This window comes from Gigantopelta aegis, chromosome 11 (assembly GCF_016097555.1).
Source record: "Gigantopelta aegis isolate Gae_Host chromosome 11, Gae_host_genome, whole genome shotgun sequence".
In the NCBI taxonomy this organism is placed as follows: Eukaryota; Metazoa; Mollusca; class Gastropoda; order Neomphalida; family Peltospiridae; genus Gigantopelta; species Gigantopelta aegis.
Genome location: NC_054709.1, coordinates 13977842 through 13998485, shown reverse-complemented (window position 1 = coordinate 13998485; position 20644 = coordinate 13977842). Strand labels below are relative to the sequence as shown.

Here is a 20644-nt window from a genome sequence, read left to right as displayed (position 1 = left end):
AAAAAGTGCATTACGTAACGCTGTTCAGTACACCCACCCACCTCAAATAGAGGCATAAAAACTGTAAACTGTGAAAAGCAAGTCATAAATATTCATTAGTCGTATGTTAAATTCTTAACAAGTGGCATACATACTATATTTGTCAAAATACCAGTGGTAAAGCGCTGCGGTTCACATATTCACTTTTAGTAATTGGGGAAGAATTAAAACAATTAGTATTTTTAAAGGTACATACCCTAGTTTTTAAACACTAAGGCATATTTTTTATTATTAGAGACGTTTTTGATACCTAAAATCATACTTTACTTAGATTGTATGGTTTAGATTTTAATATCACAAAATGCATTTGTCATATTTTAAAAACACACGTGCGTCTGAGAAATAACAGTTATGGAGTCGAGTTTTAGTCTATTTTTAGAGGGTATTTCACCATTTCAAAGTCAGAGACTCATGTTTCACTCAATTGTAACTTTATCCAAATGTGTTACACGTTTGTAGATTAACTAAACTTGGTGTACCTTTTCATGGGCTGAAACTAGATTCTGTCCCTTTAATAGTAAGCCTGGATTTTGCCAATATTATTTGGTAACATTGTTTAATGACTTTTTGAGACATGGGTCTATAGCGGAAGAGGCGGCAGGTGTGAATTGGTTCCTGAACAGGTGGTTCAGGTCGGTATTACTATTATTAACTGGTTTAACGTGTCCATACACCTCTGGGGTTTCGAACGCCTTATCGGTATTACAGCATGATGCGGTCATATAGCAATTTTTTTTAATAATAACACGGAAATGTTCTCAGTTTTGGAGTGAAAATAAATGCTTATATAATGTATGTTCGCAATGGTGTATGTTGTTAGTGCTAACAGAACAGAAGATAACTTTATTTCACTCAAAGCTACCATCCGGTGGCATCAGAGGAGTACATTATATACATTATATATACATATACACGCATACATCAAGTGACAAGTGTTTATAACAAACAAGTAAGTACGATTAAACTATGTAAAATGGGTTTTCAGGAGGTAAAGTGGTTATTTATAATATTAATAAGTTCACAAACTTTTTATAAGGATGCTGACACGTTTACAGTTGAAGAGTTCTCTGAAGTTAATTACATTTAGTCTAATAACATAGTATGGCTTCAGTAATCTTTTTCGTTCCTTGTAGAATTTATCACAAATATACTGAAACTAATCTCCGATATCACCCATATTACATAATGTACATGTGCTATCTTCCTTTGGAAGGAAGGATATGTTTTATTTAACGACACACTCAACATATTTTATTTACGGTTATATGGCGTCGGACATATGGTTAAGGACCACACAGATATTGAGAGAGGAAACCCGCTGTCGCTACTCTTTTGTCTTCCTTTAGAACATTGGTAAGACATGATTAGATATGCGAAATCAGAGAAAAGTGGTATAATTTTTCCTGTTAAGTATATTAAAGTAACTTTCAAATTCTATTTTCTCTTTAAAAAGCAGGTATGTAGAACATTTCCCTCATTCAGTAATACTGTTGTGCTAGTTCTGAATATATTGGTCTTCTAGTCGTAGCTTTATGGTTCGTTTTAGACATGGAACAGATATAAAATGCTTAGCGTCCCATACATTATTATAACCGAGTCTGTAAAATATATCTTGCATATGTACAATCTATTTATATTCTGTGCCATATTGAATAAAGTCATAAAACATTAGTTTGTAAATGCACAAGGACAGTTTTGTACTTCTACCTTTTAAAAGTGTAGCCCAAAAACAAACCATTCTACAAAATACAACGAGAACCCGTTCTATTGGGAATCTTCATTTGAAAGTTGGGCAAAGTAACATGATCGTGTCGTTGAACACGGGGATGCAGTGTTTACCAACAGATGATGTGTTTTGTCACATTTGATTCAGTGCGTTTCTTCTTCGACTGGTGCCATTTTTGTCAGGCCTAGACCCAAACCCAGACCAAGCTCCAGTGTAATCTAAGCCTTATTATAATTCAAGTCACGAAATGCATTTTTTTCTTAGGAAGACTTATATTCAAAAAACACACTTTTATTACACACACGCACGCACACACACACACATACACACACATACACTCACTCACACACACACGCTTTGCTCTTTGTCACCACAAGAAAGTGCAGCGTAGATTAGTTGGTCAGTTCCGCATAGTGTAGCGTCGGTACTGGTTAACAACATGTAAGTTTAATGGGACATTCCTGAGTGCTGCATTGTAAGATGCTTCCGACTAATAAAATATTTCTACGATTAAACTTACATATTAAATATATTTTCTTGTTTAGAATATCACTGTCTGTATATGCAATGTGTTTCTGGTCGTCTTAATATTTGTAAGAAGCCCAAACTGGATTTGTCTTCAAATAATTTCATACGTACGACAAAATATATTTTAGAAAATAAAATGAAATTTAACCTAGTACAAATATTGCAACGATCAGAAACACCTTTAATATACAGCCACTAATATTTTATGCAGAAAAATATATTTGATATGTAATTACAATCGTTAAAAAGTCTCGGTTAGTCGATAACATCTTTAAAATTGCAGCAAACTCAGGAATGCCATGACTGGACTCGAGAATAATCAAACTAAAGCTCTGTGGCATCAGATTTAGGAAACAATGTGTATTTTAGACACAGTAGCTGGCTACAATTTTGGTTATCGATGATTGCCGCCGAATTATTACACACTCTCTAGCCCTGCCCTTCAACATATCAATAAGGAGAGGGCTAGAGATGACTCGAGCTATGTATTTGTGTGCTGGGGTGTCGTTCGTTCATTCATTGTCATAATAAGTCGACTTCGCGATAAGACCCACACATCCTACAAGTATTTTCTGGGTGGATTTCCTCTGTGTTTACAATCCAGATAAGGTATTCGTGTCAACATCTATTCTCATAAACACGTACAAAGTTCAGGGTCTTTAAAACATCTCGGTTAAGGCTAGCGTGTTCGATATTTCGACTGGTACCTTTGAGGTCATCTTGGTGGAACGCAGTCCTGTGTTAGAGCGCTCACCTGACGTGCGATAGGTCTTTGGATCGATCCCCCTCAGTGGACTCGATCCTTCCCCGTGTCATTATCCAGTGTCCCACGACTGGAACTGGCGAATCCAAAAGGGAGTCAAGGGGGTCCCATGATACTTGGAATTGTCGTCCGTTTGAAGTGTCCTGTCTAATTACCTTTATTGTTAACTGACGTCTACACTATACAACAATAAACTGCACTGAAATGTTTGCTGGTGAGCAAGCCCCAAATCAAAACATATCAAAACATATCGCTCCTTTTGGGAGTTCAGTTCAAGCCCCAAATCAAACAATATCAAAACATATCGCTCCTTTTGGGAGTTCAGTTTAAGCCCCAAATCAAAACATATCAAAACATATCGCTCCTTTTGGGAGTTCAGTTCAAGCCCCAAATCAAAACATATCAAAACATATCGCTCCTTTTGGGAGTTCAGTTCATTTGCCTTCGACAAACTCAAGAATTTTGTGACCCTCTTTAAAAAAAAAAAAAAAAAAAAAAAAAAAAAAAAAAAAAAAAAAAAAAAAAAAAATATCGCTCCTTTTGGAAGCTCATTTGCGTTCGACAAATTTAAGAATTTTTGTGATCCTCTTTAAAAAAACAACAACAACAAAAAACTTCAATCCGCCAGGATAGTACATACCATGGCCCTTGTTACACCAATTGTGGAGCACTGGCTGGAACTAGAAATAGGCCAATGGCTCCACCGATGAGGATCGATCCTAGACCGACCGCACCTCAAGCGACCGCTTTTCCACTGGACTAGGCACGTGGAAAACCTTAGTGAAACAATGTGTCTGCCTAGGAGATTTGATCCTACGATCCAAGCACCTCAGGTGAACGCTCTACAGACTCAGGGGTGAATCCAGGGAGGGGGTGGTAGGGGACCGTCTCTCATAAATATATTCAAAGAAAGAAAAAAAGAAATGTTTTATTTAACGACGCACTCAACACATTTTATTTGCGGTTATAGGGCGTCAAACATATGGTTAAGGACCACACAGATGTTAAGAGATGAAACCCGCTGTCGCCACTTCATGGGCTACTCTTTTCGATTAACAGCAAGGGATCTTTTATATGCACCATCCCACAGACAGGGTAGTACATACCACGGCCTTTGATATACCAGTCGTGGTGCACTGGCTGGAACGAGAAATAGCCCAATGGGCCACCGACGGGGATCGATCCCAGATATTCAGGTTCCTCTTTTTCTGGCTTTTGTTTTCTTAGTTTCACTGGATTGCCCTTTTCATGAGTTGGTCCATGTACCCTTTTCCCCTTAAAGTCCGACCGGCCTCGGTGGCGTCGTGGTTAGGCCATCGGTCTACAGGATGGTAGGTACTGGGTTCGGATCCCAATCGAGGCATGGGATTTTCAATCCAGATACCGACTCCAAACCCTGAGTGAGTGCTCCGCAAGGCTCAGTGAGTACATGTAAACCACTTGCACCGACCAGTGATCCATAACTGGTTCAACAAAGGCCATGGCCTGTGCTAGCTTTGGATCGCTGCTGGAGTTTCGCGGGCAACCGTGACTTTGGTGTACGGCGACTCGGACTCGCAGAAGAGGAAGGGAAGAGGACGGAGGAAGAGGAAACGTGCGCCAGGAGCGGCTCAGGGGGGGGGGGGGGACAAAACTGGCGGCTCAACCGCCAGCGGCGGTCCTTCTGCGTCGCCGCCTCCGGCTCGGCCCAACACGAAAGGACCAGCTCATCCGGACCCGCCGTCAACAACGAGGGATGCTCTCAACGCGCCGATGTGCGAGACGCCCGCAGACGGACCTCCATCTCCCTCTACGCCACCGTCTACACGTAACTGGCCACTGTCACCAGTCTTGCCAATTCGGAAGCCGTCTGGAAAGTTCAGATCGGGAAAATCAGGTCCGACCGGCCTCGGTGGCGTCGTGGTTAGGCCATCGGTCTACAGGCTGGTAGGTACTGGGTTCGGATCCCAGTCGAGACATGGAATTTTTAATCCAGATACCGACTCCAAACCCTGAGTGAGTGCTCCGCAAGGCTCAGTGAGTACATGTAAACCACTTGCACCGACCAGTGATCCATAACTGGTTCAACAAAGGCCATGGTCTGTGCTAGCTTTGGATCGCTGCTGGAGTTTCGCGGGCAACCGTGACTTTGGTGTACGGCGACTCGAAAGGACCAGCTCATCCTAACGGCCTTAACGAGGCCACTCACGTGGACATATAGACATATATATATTAAACATTTAGACCTTTGTTAAAAAATTTATGTCGAAATTACTTTTTTTTAAATATTATTAAATAGTCCGAACCTCTCTTCTTTCTCTTATTTATTTTTGGACTGTCCTAAAATGCTCCAAATTATAGAAATATTCGGCCGAGTAGTCAATTCTTTTTATTTTTGGCTTGTAATTTTTTCCTTTTTTAAAAAATTATTCTATTAACCTTGTCAAAATTCTGCCCATTTTCAACACTACCCCCCCCCCCCCCCCCCACACACACACACACATCCCGAGTCAGGCCACCGATCTTATCGGAGGTCGGACTCGGGATGGGCGTGTTCGAAACCCTAGTGGTATATGGGCACGTTAAACTAGTTATCATCATCATCATCATGAAATTGTTATATTACGTCATATTGACCCACCTCTCTTGAAGAGTATTCAACAAAAACACAAAATGACAGCCAGCAAACAATCGCACGTGTTTTGTCCTAGTAGATCTCAGTGAAGTCATTGTAGGTGACATATAATAGTTATAATCTAGCATATGAAATATGTATTATTGTAATGGGCTTTCTTTTCACGACCGGCCTCGGTGGCGTAGTGGTTAGGCCATCGGTCTACAGGCTGGTAGGTACTGGGTTCGGATCCCAGTCGTGGCATGGGATTTTTAATTCAGATACCGACTCCAAACCCCGAGTGAGTGTTCCGCAAGGCTCAATGGGTAGGTGTAAACCACTTGCACCGACCAGTGATCCATAACTGGTTCAACACAGGCCATGGTTTGTGCTATCCTGCCTGTGGGAAGCGCAAATAAAAGATCCCTTGCTGCTAATCGGAAAGAGTAGCCCATGTAGTGGCGACAGCGGGTTTCCTCTCAAAATCTGTGTGGTCCTTAACCATATGTCTGACGCCATATAACCGTAAATAAAATGTGTTGAGTGCGTCGTTAAATAAAACATTTCTTTCTTTCTTTTCACGATCTGTGTTTGGACAAAGTGTGGAGACAATTTAATGGTAATAAAGGTAGGAGAGTGATTTGTCGTAGTTGTTAACAATGTGGTTCGGACTTTAGTACACCCCCCCCCCCCCCCCCCCCCCCCCCCAAAAAAAAACACCCAAAAAACCCAAAAAAAAAAAACCCCCCCCCCCCCCCCCCCAAACAAACAAACAAACAACAACAACAACAACAACCAAACCACCCACAGATATCCTGAATCCGCTCCTGAACCCGCCCCGGATATGCCTTTAAAGTGCCATTCCTGAGTTTGCTGCTATTTTTAAGATGTTATGGCCTTAGAGAGACTTTTTAACGATTGTAATTGCATATCAAATATATTTTTCTGCATAAAATATTAGTGGCTGTATATTAAACGTCTTTCAGATCGTTCTATTTGTACTAGGTTAAATTTAATTTTATTTCCTAATATATATATATCCAGTTTGGGCTTCTTATAAATATTAAAACGACCAAAACACATTGAATATACAGACATTGATATCCTAAACAAGAAAATATATTTAATATGTAAGTTTAATCGTAGAAATATTTTATTAGTCGGAAATATCAAACAATGCTGCAAAGTCAGGAATGTCCCTTTAAGTGCAATGGGTTTTTTCCCACACAAAATTACCTTTGATAGCAAGCGAAAACCGATCACGGCTAGCTGGCCTCTGGCAAATGGCCATTACAGCATGCCCGACTAGAGATGCCGCGATACGTTTCAAACCTGTTGACAAACCTATTAGCGCTTTGGCGACCCCGTTCGTTTATTATTTCCAGTATCAGGCTACCAACTGCCACAACAAAGTTGGCCAACTTTCTGGTATCATAATTTCTACGTCTGAGCGCTCTTACAACTCGATTCTCGTCGTATAACCCATTATGCTAGGTCAGACTACCAACTGCCACAACAAAGTTCGCCAACTTTCTGCTGTCACGACTTCTACGACTGTCCAGTTGCTAGTCTGAGCGCTCTTACAACTCGATTTTCGTCGTATAATGGCTAGGGTCAGACTACCAACTGCCAGCATAAAGCTGGCCAACTTTCTGCTGTTACGACTTCTACGACTGTCCAGTTGTTAATCTGAGCGCTCTTACAACTCGATTTTCGTCGTATAATGGCTAGGATCAGACTACCAACTGCCAGCATAAAGCTGGCCAACTTTCTGCTGTTACGACTTCTACGACTGTTCAGTTGCTAGTCTGAGCGCTCTTACAACTTGATTTTCGTCGTATAACCCATTATGCTAGGTCAGACTACCAACTGCCACAACAAAGTTCGCCAACTTTCTGCTGTCACGACTTCAACGACTGGCCAGTTGCTAGTCTGGGGCCTAATTCACAAAGGTCTCTTAGGCTCTGCTAGACAACAAAAGCATCCTCTTTGCAAGTCTTTTAGCATTGCACTGCGAGATCGCAAAGTTGCGAGAGTTTAGTGAATTAGGTCCCTGCGTGCTCTTACAGTTCGATTCTCGTCGTATAACCCATTAGTTGCTAATCTGAGCGCACCCGAGTTGGGAGTTGGGGAAATTACAGCGCAACCTTTGAGTTGGCCAACGTCGTGAAAGTTGACAGGCATACGCCTAGATCACATAGTCCACGTGTTTACTTATTTAGATGCAGGCGCGTGTGCAGTGGAGGGTTTCGAAGGTCGAAACCCCTCCCTGCTAATGCTCAAACTAATCTGTTCTCTCTTCTTTTGTTTCTCCTTTTGTTTCTCCTTTTTTTCTTTTTTTTTTTTTCTTCTTTTTTTGCATATATTTTCAGGGGTCTCTGCTATAAACTTTGCTCGCCAAAGTCAAGATTCCCCATCCCGCTAAAATTATTCATCGGCTATTGGATGTCCAACATCTATTAATTTTGACATATAATCTTAGAGAGGAAACCCGCAACTTTTTTCCATTATATCAGCAAAGGATCTTTAAAATGCCCAATCGATCCCAGACCGACCGCGCATCAGGCGAGCGCTTTATCATCGTTCTCGTGTTAGTAGGTGGATAGACGGATGGATGGGTGGATGAATGATGGGGGATGGATGGATGGATGGATGGATGGATGGAGGGATAGATGGGTGGATGGATGGATGGGTGGATGAATGATGGATGGATGGATGGATGGGTGGATGGATGGGTGGATGGATGGGTGGATGGATGGATGGGTGGATGGGTGGATGGATGGATGGATGGATGGGAGGATGAATGATGGATGGGTAGATGGGTGGATGGATGGGTGGGTGGATGGGTGGGATGGATGGATGGATGGATGGATGGATGGATGGATGGATGGATGGATGGATGGATGGATGGATGGATGGATGGATGGATGGATGGATGGATGGGGGGGGGGGGGGGGATGGATGGGATGGATGGATGGATGGATGGATGGATGGATGGATGGATGTGGATGGATGGATGGATGGGTGGATGGATGGATGGATGGATGGATGGATGGGTGGATGGATGGATGGATGGATGGATGGATGGATGGATGGATGGGTGGATGGGTGGGTGGATGGATGGATGGACGGATGGATGGGAGGATGAATGATGGATGGGTGGATGGATGGATGGATGAATGGGTAGGTGGGTGGATGGATGGGTGGAAGGATGGATGGATGGGTGGGTGGGTGGATGGATGGATGGGTGGATGGGTGGGTGGATGGATGGATGGATGGATGGGTCTTAGTTTGATAGATGAATGGATGGGTTTTGGTTGAATGGATGGGTGGTGTCGTGGTTATGCCATCGGACATAAGGCTGGTAGTTACTGGGTTCACAGCCCGGTGCCGGTTCCCACCCAGAGCGAGTTTTAACGACTCATTGGGTAGATATAAGACCACTACACCCTCTTTTTTCTCACTATCCACTAACAACTAACACGATGTTCTGGGCACACACCTCAGCTATCTGAGCTGTCTGTCTAGGATAGTGGGTTAGTTGGTGGTGGTTAGTAGAGAGAAGAGGGTGTAGTGGTCGTACACCTACCCACTGAATCGTTAAAACTCGCTCTGGGTGGGAGCCGGTACCGGGCTGCGAACCCTATACCTACCAGCCTTATGTCCGATGGCTTAACGACGACACCATCGAGGCCGGTTTCTATTATGCCTGTAAATTGTGACATATGTATGACAACTTATGAGCTGCAAATACTCAAGGTTATTAAAAGGACATACCCTAGCTTTTAAACACCAAGATATATTTTTGACTATTGTAGCCGTTTTTGATAACTGAAATCATACTTTACTTAGATTTTATGGTTTAGATTATCAATTTCAAGGTGTTTTTTTGTCATCCTGGTGTTTTAATATCACAAAATGCATTTCTCATATTTTTAAAAACGCACGTGCGTCTGAGAAGTAACGGTTATGGAGTCGAGTGTTAGTCTATTTTTAGAGGGTATTTCACAATTTTAAAGTCACACACTCATGTTTTATTCAATTGTAACTTTATCCAAATGTGTTACAGGTTTGTAGATCAACTAAACTTAGTGTTAATTTTCACAGGTTGAAACTAGGGTCTGTCCCTTTAAAGAATCGATTACGAAATTGAGCCAATTACTTGTAGCGAATGAGAGGCTGAACTGTCGCAAGCATCACCTAATACAACTTAAATATTGTTTAGGTTAAAAACAGTCTTTATGTTGTTTTCTAATAACTAGCCACAGATCACAATTATCTTCCCATTTGGTTGACCGGAAATATATCTGCGCAAGTAATCTTCTATTTGACTATGATTATTTCATGAAAGCAAGTTTGAAGTGGAAACTTTTAAAGTATTTTCGTGCTTATATCCAATTAAAGTTCAAGCACGCTGTCCTGGGCACACACCTCAGCTATCTGGGCTGTCTGTCCAGAACAGTGGGTTAGTTGTTAGTTGTTAGTGGTTAGTGAGAGAGAGTGTAGTGGTCTTACACCTACCCAACTCGCTCTGTGTGGGAGCGTTACTTAACACAACTTCAGTATTTTCTAGGTTAAAAAGTCATTATGTTATTTTCTAATAACTGGCCACAGATCACAGTTAACTTCCCATTTGGTTGACCGGAAATATATCATCGAGCAAGTAGTCATCTGTTTGACTATTTAGACTGAAGTTGACAGGGGAGAGCATGTAGTTGAAGACTTTCTGTGGTAATTCCGACCCATGCTTTTTGTGTAAAATAGGTGTACTCCGACCGGGTTTTGTGGGTGTGTTTGTTTAAACCAATATACTGGGAGAAATAGCTGGACAACAGGGGTTGTCCTTGTTAGGGTGTGTTGCCCTCAAGCAGGCAAAGGTGTGTAAAAAAAAAAATTCATTAACTTGTGAAAAGTGTTCGTATTTGACGAGAGAAAGCGAAACTGTTAAGTAATTTCATAAAATTTTTATAACAGGCAAGCTTGTTTAGTATTCTATATATATCCAAAGTGATACTGGTCGTCCTAATGTTTGCTATTAGTCAATATTGGGGCACGAACCCATTACCTACTGGCCTTGAACCTAGCCACCTCGTCACAAAAGCAGGTAATTCACTGGTGAACGGAAAGGAACATAAATCACACACAGTTGAACTCCCGTGTTGTCATTACTACCGTTACGTTTGTGAAATGTACACCATAGCTGCATACGTCACTGCGTTCACGCGTTACTCGGTTATATCTAGACTTGCTACATTAGGGTCGGGCATAACTATGTTGTATTTTGTTTTCGTCTTGTTTAACGACACCACTAGGCACATTGATTTATTAACCATCGGTTATTGGATGTCAAACATATGGTAATTCTGACAGTTTTAAAGGAAACCCGCTACATTTTCCCATTAGTAGGAAGTGATTTTTTATAAAAGTGTTTTTGTTTGTTTAACGACACCACTAGAGCACATTGATTATTAACCATCGGCTGTCATATGTCAAACATATGGTAATTCTGACATAGTATTAGAGATGAAACCCGCTACATTTTTCCATTAGTAGTAAGAGATATTTTATAAAAGTTTGTTTTGTTTAAATACACCACTAGAGCATATTGATTTATTAATCATCGGTTATTGGATGTCAAATATTTTTACACGAGTCTTTTATATGCTCCATCCCACAGACAGGATAACACATACCACGGTCTTTAATGTGCATGTACCAGTCTTGGTGCACTGGCTGGAACGAGATATAGCCCAATGGATTCAAGTGGTCTTATAGAGGAAACCACCTGCGTTTTAACATTAGTAGCAATGAAATATTGTTATGCACCATACCATAGACAGGATACCACATACCACGACCTTCGATATACCAGTTTTGGGGCACTGGCTGGAACGAGATATAGCCCAAAGGGTCCACCGACGGGGATCGATCCATGAACGACCGCGCATCAGGCGAGCGCTTTACCACTGGACTACGTCCCGGCCCCTTTAAGTGTGATTCCGTTAATTTGTCAGTATAATTTGTAAAGTAAAGTTTATTTTATTTAACGACGCCACTAGAGTACATTGATTTTTTTTTATCTTATCATCGGCTATTGGACGTCAAACATATTGTCATTCTGACACTGTTGTTTTTTTAGAGGAAACGCGCTGTCGCCACATAGGCTACTCTTTTACGACAGGCAGCAAGGGATGTTTTATTTGCGCTTCCCACAGGCAGGATAGCACAAAGCATGGCATTTGTTGAACCAGTTATCGGTGCAAGTGGTTTACACCTCTCCACTGAGCCTTGCGGAGCACTCACTCAGGGTTTGGAGTCGGTATCTAGATTAAAAATGTCATGCCTCGACTGGGATCCGAACCCAATACCTACCAGCCTGTAGACCGATGGCCTAACCACCAGCACCAGCAGCCCGATCAAATCGGTAGCAGGAGGGTGGGGGTGGTGCTATGGAATTTGAATGGAGCAGTTAAATGCCAAAGAGAAAAGGGTGCGCAATTTTGATTGAGGGAATTTGGCGCAATTTTGAACGGTCGGTCGAAAGGTAAATGGCCGAGCTAATATAAGTTTTGATATTAGTGAACCGAGAGTAGCTCGTTAATTTTAGACCTTTACGATGCTGTGGTGTCTCCCTAGGTTGCCCATAGGGCCCTTATAAAGGGCCTGACCGCTTCTGGTCGAGGCATCACCAAGTACCAAGTTATTACCAGCAGCAAGTATTGGGGGTTTGGGTGGGGGAGGCCGATATTCTTTTGTTCAGCTTCCCCCGGGTGCATTGCAATTGTGTACTCGGAATGGTATTCTTTTGTCCGGTTCCTTATTAGAGTACGTGCTGGGCCATTAAATGGGGGCGGGTGCATTGTTATCATTAGTCAATGCACCCTGTGTACTGATGCAGTGAGCGTGTAGTCTGTGTTTGAATCCTAGTTTTGTGTTAAGGTTGTACCTATTGTCTTAAGTCCCTATTCTAGTGAGTTCAACGGTCATTCATGACCACCCATCCCCCTCCGTCCTTGTATAGCATTGAATACAATGACGGAGGGGAAGTTAAACTAGCCTAGCTATCTAATTTGAAGGGTTAAACCCTTATAGTGTAGGTATTGGTTTAAAAAGCCTAGTGCTTGGCAACGGTGGCAAGTAGCAATTGTATACATATATGCACCAATCTAGGTACTTAGTTTGAAGAATTTTGATTCCCGCCCCCTAAATATAGGATTTTAGTAGGCTTACTTGGTTTGTCTTCAGGCTATCTGGATAGTTGGGTATCGGTTTTCCTGCATGTCTTTGCTTCTGGAACCCTAGTTGACTTACCTTAGTTAGCTAGGATGGAATGCATCAGTAATAAAAAAACAAAAACATGGTGCGGGTGCAAAGACAAATTCGTGCAGATTATTTAGTTAAAAAATCAGCATTGCATGGACTCCCATGTCCAGGTGACATTTCATCTATAAATAACAATTTAAATATCGACCAATTACACTTCGCCTTTTATAACGTTATTCGGGAGAATACAAATTCTAAAAATATCGGTCGAGACTATTTATGCAATAGGCGAACTTGTTGGTCTATTTCAACATTGAAACACCTGATATAAACAGATGTCATGGCTATAACCATCACGGAGTTTTTTTTCGTCTTGAAACAAATTTTATATAAAATTTTATATTGAAATTAGTTTCCGGCATACTTCGTAATTCACCCGAATCATTTCGTATACCCTTGGCATAAACCGGAATGTTTTCAAATTCTTTTCAAATCACTGGCAGGATTATGCAAGTAAGGTTTTGATTGGTCGAATGAAAGGTCAACTGGACATGAGCTCCAACGGGCTGCTGTTAGATCCACATGTAATAGTGGAGCTAATTTTAATTAGATTGTGGTTAAGCCATCGGACTACAGGCTGGTAGGTACAGGGTTCGCAGCCCGGTACCGGTGTAAAAGGAACGCAGGTCCGTAGGAACCGTAGTCCTATCGGACCTCCATAGCTTAGGAACCATAGTCCTACCCGGACTTTCATTCCTGGTTTATTTTTAAGTTTTTATCCTAGGACTTATATTCCTACCGGACTTAAATTCCTTCTACAGCAGTGACAGAAATACTAGTCCGGCAAATTAGATGTCCGTTTATTATACTCTGCAATTTGCACGAGCTGCCAGAAAGTCACGAGAGAAAAAAGTGAGGTTTTGGCAGCCTTCCCTCGTAGTGTGATGGATAAGTGTACGAGTCTCTTAAGATTATTGTAAGTTCAAACCTCCATGTCAAAAATAGTTTTAAGTTTGAGTATCAACTTAATTATAGACTTGTGGATCAGACACGTGAGTTAATTTTTGTAGTCGTCTTACATTTTTGTTAGCATATTGAAGTAGAACGAATATCTTGCTTTTTTCAAAAGTATATAATGCAACTATAGATATAATGTAGGCTATATGTCCATGTATTCAACACGAAGAAATACACACACACACACACACACACACACACACACACACACACACACACACAATATGTAGCCCAAAATTGTTTAAAAAATATATATATGAAAACCGGTAACTCAAAAAACTTAACATTTGGTGAACAACAAAAGACAATTCCTATATACACCAATATAATTTTTAATAATATGTTTTGTAAGTTTATATTTTGACGGTAAGTCACAATCTGATTAATTGTGATTTTCTTAAACTTTGTCCGATCGGACTTCCATTCCTCGGAATCCTAGTCTGTATCCCTAGGAATTTAAGTCTGTGGGACGTGCATTCCGAGGAATGTAAGTCCGTGGGACCTTTATTCCTGGTACTCCTAGTCCACAGGACTTTCAATCCTAGTATTCCTAGTCCTCTGGAATTTATTTCCGATAGTTTGCTTATTACATATATATGATTCCTGAAAATCCCTGAAATAAAACTTTAAAAACTGTACTTAGTTCTAGTAGTTAGTATTTATAACTAGTACTATAATGATCAGTTACTACAATATAAAATAACAGGAATAATAAGCATGAAAATTTGACTTTTATTGATGGACACGTTCGGGCAAAATGAGCTGGCCTAAAATCTTCACCATGCATTTCCATAATTTTACTCACAGTATTAGTTGCAATCCATGTAAAAATGCAGACTGATTTGTTTGGAATCCTATTTAGCGTCTTGGTAGTAATGCGAATATAAATATACGTTGTATTCCAGAGTCTGACATTTTCGTTTCATTCGGCCAATAAAAATCAGCAAAAAGGGAGCCTGAATGCCTATTGCGGCCAAAACTGTCAGGTGTAAAAGTGTCATGAGTAGTTAGTCTGTTTAAAAGGACCTTTGTAAATTGTGTGTGCATATTATTGACAGTATGGTAATTGTTCAGGGGTTACTGTTTTGTTTTAGTCGGTGTAGTAGCCCATTGAGCTGTTAAAACCCACTCTTGGCCATTGATATTTCTATTAATTGATAAACATTAATGAAAACCATTAACATATTTTTTGTCGATGGTATGGTTTGTTGGGACTAAGATATCATAGAGGCTAGAGTCTGATATGTCATATGTTAGACCAAATTAATTTTTGAAAATGAGCAAAATTGACAAAGCAGGCACATGTTCAGTAAGCTATGCAGGGGAGAGGTCTAGAAATTTGTTTTGAAGAGGGGTGTTTAGAACACGCCACCCTACCCCACACCCTATATACACGCGCCTGTACCAGTATATAATGTCTAACAGATAATTGTGTTGGTATATAATATGGGCAAGTTTACTTATTTGCGAGTACTAATATGCTTCGAATTATGGAAAATGATTTTGAGTTACTTTTAAACGTTTAAACATTTATTAGTTGGAACAATACGCAATGAATAAAGACCTTGGTTCTGCTCACGTAATAAGGTCAACAAGATGTTTACAAACTCTTGCAAATGATATAAATGGAAAATATTGGAATAAACAGAAAATATTTAAATAGAGGCGCTAGTTAATTAAATACACCAGAAAGGAAACTGCTTTTCGTTTTGTTTACATTTATAATTTAATTTTTAGGTGTACGACCGGACTTAAATTTTGATTGTCCAGGAATGCAAGTCCGGCCCGGACTTGATATCCTGGCAGTCAGACCAGTATTCCTAAGGAACGTAAGTCCTAGGACTTGCATTCCTGGGTATATTAGACCTAGGACCAGCATTCCTAGGAGATTAAGTCCGGTCAGACAACTGTTCCTACGGACTTGCATTCCGTTTACACCGGCCCTAACCCAGAGCGAGTTCTTAAGGGCTCAATGGGTAGGTGTAAGGCCACTACACCCTCTTCTCTCTCACTAACCACTAACCAACTAACAACTAACCCACTGTCCTGGACAGACAGCCCGGATAGCTGAGGTGTGTGCCCAGGAGAGTGTGCTTGAACATTAATAGACCTCTTTCATATTCCACTATGCATGTGCCCGTTGCGGGGTAACTTGAAGACGCCAACCGCGAACTCACGCGAGATCTCGCAAAAATAGACCTGTGTACAATGGGAGGCCACGCAGTAGGAATGTGAATATCTCCATGATTAATTATTCTACCAGTAGGGAACCCGAAAATTCTGTCGACATCCAACAAGACTTATTGGAGACATTTGTGAATTATTGCTTATCACGAAATAAAAAAATATTTGGTTGTTAACGCCCGACAAACCATCGGTTCGGATTCGTACGCAATAAATATCGGATATAGGCTGAAATTATATTAATGTTTGCGCGCGTGTATGTATGCAGATATTTATTGTATTTTACATGATTTAAATATTTATAAAGCATTATACAGATAAATACACTCAGGATTCTTGTCGGGATTTCTTTTCACCAAGTTATTTAAACTTTTGTTCGGTATTTGGAATAAAATTAAATGATACATATGAAATTTGAGCTGTGGTATATAAAACATTAGAATCAGGCCTGTAGGAACGATATCTGGAGTTGGGGGGGGGGGGGGGGGGGCATAGTGGAGAGACACAGTCTAGTTGGTGGTGGGGGGCAAAAGCCATATTTTAAACCGGGTTTATAAAAGTGGGGCTATAGTCTCTCCCCCCCCCCCCCCCCCCCCCCTCGACGTCTCGGTTGCTACCGACTTGAGGATGGTCAAAAATATAACTGTATTGCATATACACCTATTTAAATTCGAAGCAAGACTATTTAACCTAAGAAAGATGTAAGTTTTATTTATAACAGATTAGACTAGCCGACAGCTTGATAATATAGCTACAAACTCAAGATGGTCTCTTTATTATAAATTCATGAGGGTTTATTATGCGCAGTCATAAGGTACCAATCATAAGGTACTTCGTTTTAATGCTTGAAGCAAACATATTAAGTTCCATGTCAGGCCCGTAGCCGGGGGGGGGGGGGGGGGGGGGGGGGGGGGATTACACATAAAAGTCCTTGTCCCCAAATGACCGGGATAACGTAGCAAGAACGTCTGTCTGAGGTTCCATTTGCTGAAGGTTCGATCCTCCTCAGTGGGCCCGTTTGATTATTTCCCGTCCCAACCAATGATCCATCAAAGGACGTCGTGTATGCTATCCTGTTTGTGGGATATGAGAAGTATGCTATGTATCATTTATTATAAAAACATTGGTACGGTTGAAAACAAACGGTTTCTTGTCGTGGCTCTGTGACCAAGCCATTTTACATGCATACCACAACTTAATGCAACTTGTTAACGTATATTTCGCAACAAAAGTTCGTGTATTAATCTCGAGTGTAACCGGCGTCATCTCATTGTTTGGCAAGGGGTTCTATACATATAAATCTGGGGGAACCCCCTCCCCCTCCCCCTCCCCCCTCCCCCGTCTACGGCTACGCGCCTTCGGCGCTCGCGTTTGATGAGTTCCCTTTACATGAAATTTCGACCCCCACCCCCCACCCCGCTAATCATGCTGGCTACGGGCCTGAAGTTATATACAATATTTATAAGTTAGACCAAACATCAAATTAGGATCGTATCGGGTTGCGTGGGTCTACCACTCTGGAAAAGTTGCTGAACTCTATGTTATGTATAATCATGTACGTTATAAAAACGTCTGATACTTGCATACCATTAAAAACGTGTGATACTTGCATACCATATCGATATATAGGACTTCTCTCTATACTTGTAAATGTGTATCAAAGTACTGATGGTATCGCTAACGATCTCGACCAATGTTCTCAGGTACAAAATACCAAATAGTAACCAAACACTATTGTACATACAAATATATGTTTACTTCAAACTGATCTTCATGTAAAGAAGAAGATGTCATCTTCTAAATTCTTCAAAACAAACAACGCAAACAGCCTCGTTTACTCGGTTTCTGACGTCATGCTTAAGTTGTAGGTTTTCGCGTGTGACAGCTCATATATGTTCTAAAACTTCGTAAATGTCAGATATTATTTCAAGTGAAGTTGTCTTATCTGATATAAATGATAGTGAAAATAAAATAAAATAAAACAATAAAATAAGTAAATAAATAAATACATAAATAAATAATTTGTGGATAGACATGTAACATTGATTAGTAGTTGTACTACTGTCTTTTTTTAATGAAACGATAAGGGGAAAATAGAGCTGTGATAAAGGTCTATGTGAGTTAGGGGTTTTGTTGGGGGTTTTAGGGGGACCCGAATCCCCTAGCCTATAGACCCTCCCCCCACCCCCAACTGCCCAACGCGCACCTCTACGTGAGGTAGTACTACAAACAAATACCAAAACAGTTAAAGTTTGTAAGAGCTAGAGCTCATTGATTTATTAATCAGCGGCTATTGGATGTCAAACATTTAGTAATTTTCACTCGTAATTTTCAGCGGAAGCCCGCTACATTTTTCCTGCAGATCTTTTCTATGCATTTGCCACGGACAGGACAGCACATCCCACGACGTTTGATACACCAGTCCTGGGGTATTGCTTGAGATGGAAACAAAATAGCAGACAATGGGTCGACCAAGGAGGTTCGATCCTGCGACCAAAGCATCTCAACCGAGCGTTTTTACCGACTGAGCTAGATCCCATTCTCTCCCCTCCGCCCCTCCCCCACCCAAGTTCCACGAAAAACACAAAAAACCACACAAAAAAACCAACCCCACGAAAAACCCAAAAACAAAACCCAAACAAATAAACAAATACCAGAGCACAACAATTGTCCAGGTACAGCTCTTCGATTGGTCTGTTCCATTTAAAGGCGCAGACCCTAGTTTCAACCCGCAAAAAAAGGCACTAAGTTTAGTTAAAGGGACATTCCTGAGTTTGCCGCACTTTCTAAGATGTTATCGACTAACAAAGACTTTTTAACGATTGTACATATCAAATATATTTTTCTGCATAAAATATTAGTGGCTGTATATTAAACGTGTTTCTGATCGTTCTAATATTTGTACTAGGTTAAATTTCATTTTATTTCCAAAAATGTTGTTTTTTCGTACGTACGAAATTATTTGAAGACAAAATCCAGTTTGGGCTTCGTACAAATATTAAGACGACCAGAAACACATTGAATATACAGACTCTGATATTCTAAACAAGAAAATATATTTAATATGCAAGTTTAATCGTACAAATATTTTATTAGTCGGAAACATCTTACAATGCAACAAACTCAGGAATGTCTCTTTAATATATAAACCTGTAACACATTTTAACAAAGTTTCAATAGAGTGAAACAAGAGTCTTTGAAACGGGAAAATACCCTTACAAATAGACTAAAACTCTACTCTATAACCGTTACTTCTCAGACGCACGTGCGTTTTGTGATATTAAAAACACCAGGATGACTTGAAACACTTAGGATGTACTGAAATGGATAATTTAAACAATAAAATCAAAGTAAAGTATGATTTAAATTATGAAAAACGGCTCGAATAGTGAAAAATATATCATAGTGTTTAAAGCGGCATTATCCGGAATAATTTTATTATTTAAGCATATAGAACAGAAAATCCAATTACGTTTGGTGCATATATATTATGACGCCGCACTCCGCATTGGTTTCACTACGCTGGCTTATCCAGGTCAAAAACAAAGCCAGTATTTTGAAAGTGGGACACTTTTGACGGGCTCGTACCGATCTCGGTTTTCATTGGCTTATCACAAGTATAGAATTCCCCAACAAGAGATCACGTGAGATTTCGCAATTTTTGAACAAATTTAACTGTCTTGATTGAGGGGTCGTCTCATATCTCCAAAACATATTTATATCCATAGAGGTATGGTACAAACGGCTTTCCAGGGGTCGGTGGGTGGGGGATTTGCCTTGAAATTTTGACAGTGGCCAGCTGTTGGCATACGCGTTACATGTAAGGGGGTGTTACTAATTACTTAACGCTCTAGGGGTAGAGGAAGAGGGTACTGTGTTCGATTTACGTAACATTTTTCAAGACTATATGTTATTTTTATTCATTACTTAGACCTAAAAAGGTGGTTTTTGGAAATGCGCGGTCAGTCTAGGATCGATCCCCATCGGCGGGTATATAAAAGACCATGGTATGTGATATCCTGTCTGTGGGATGGTACATATAAACGATCCCTTGCTAAAAAAAAAATGTAGCGAGTTTTCAAGGCGCGTGTGCAGGGATTTCAGCGGGGTTGGGGTTATAGACTGTGTTGAGCGAAGTTTATATGGGGCCATGCACCCCTAAACAATACATTTCAATTTTTTTTAAGCTTGGGCAAGTAAGGGTTTCGACCTCCAATACCCTCCCCCTGCACATACACCCGATTTCTCTCTAAGATTGTATGTGAAAATTACCAAATGTTAGACATCCAACATCAGATGGAAGGAAGAATAGGATATGTTTTATTTAACGACGTACTCAACACATTTTGTTTACGGTTGTATGGGGTCAGATGATTATTAAATCAATATGCTTTATCTTTGATGTCGTTAAACACCCCCCCCCCCCCCCCAACTTTACCCTTTCCAAACGAAATAATATTTATTTCAATTTGTCTATTTTAACACGTAAAATTAAGAAGTGAAAACGTTCATTGTCTACTTTAGTATATTT

General features: G+C 40.6%; 1 protein-coding gene across 1 annotated transcript in view; it reads left to right on the top strand.

Moving 5' to 3' along the window:
* The window catches only part of LOC121385204 (glutathione hydrolase 1 proenzyme-like), a 153343-nt gene that overhangs the window by 73067 nt on the left and 59632 nt on the right, over positions 1 to 20644 (top strand). The window lies entirely within an intron of this gene.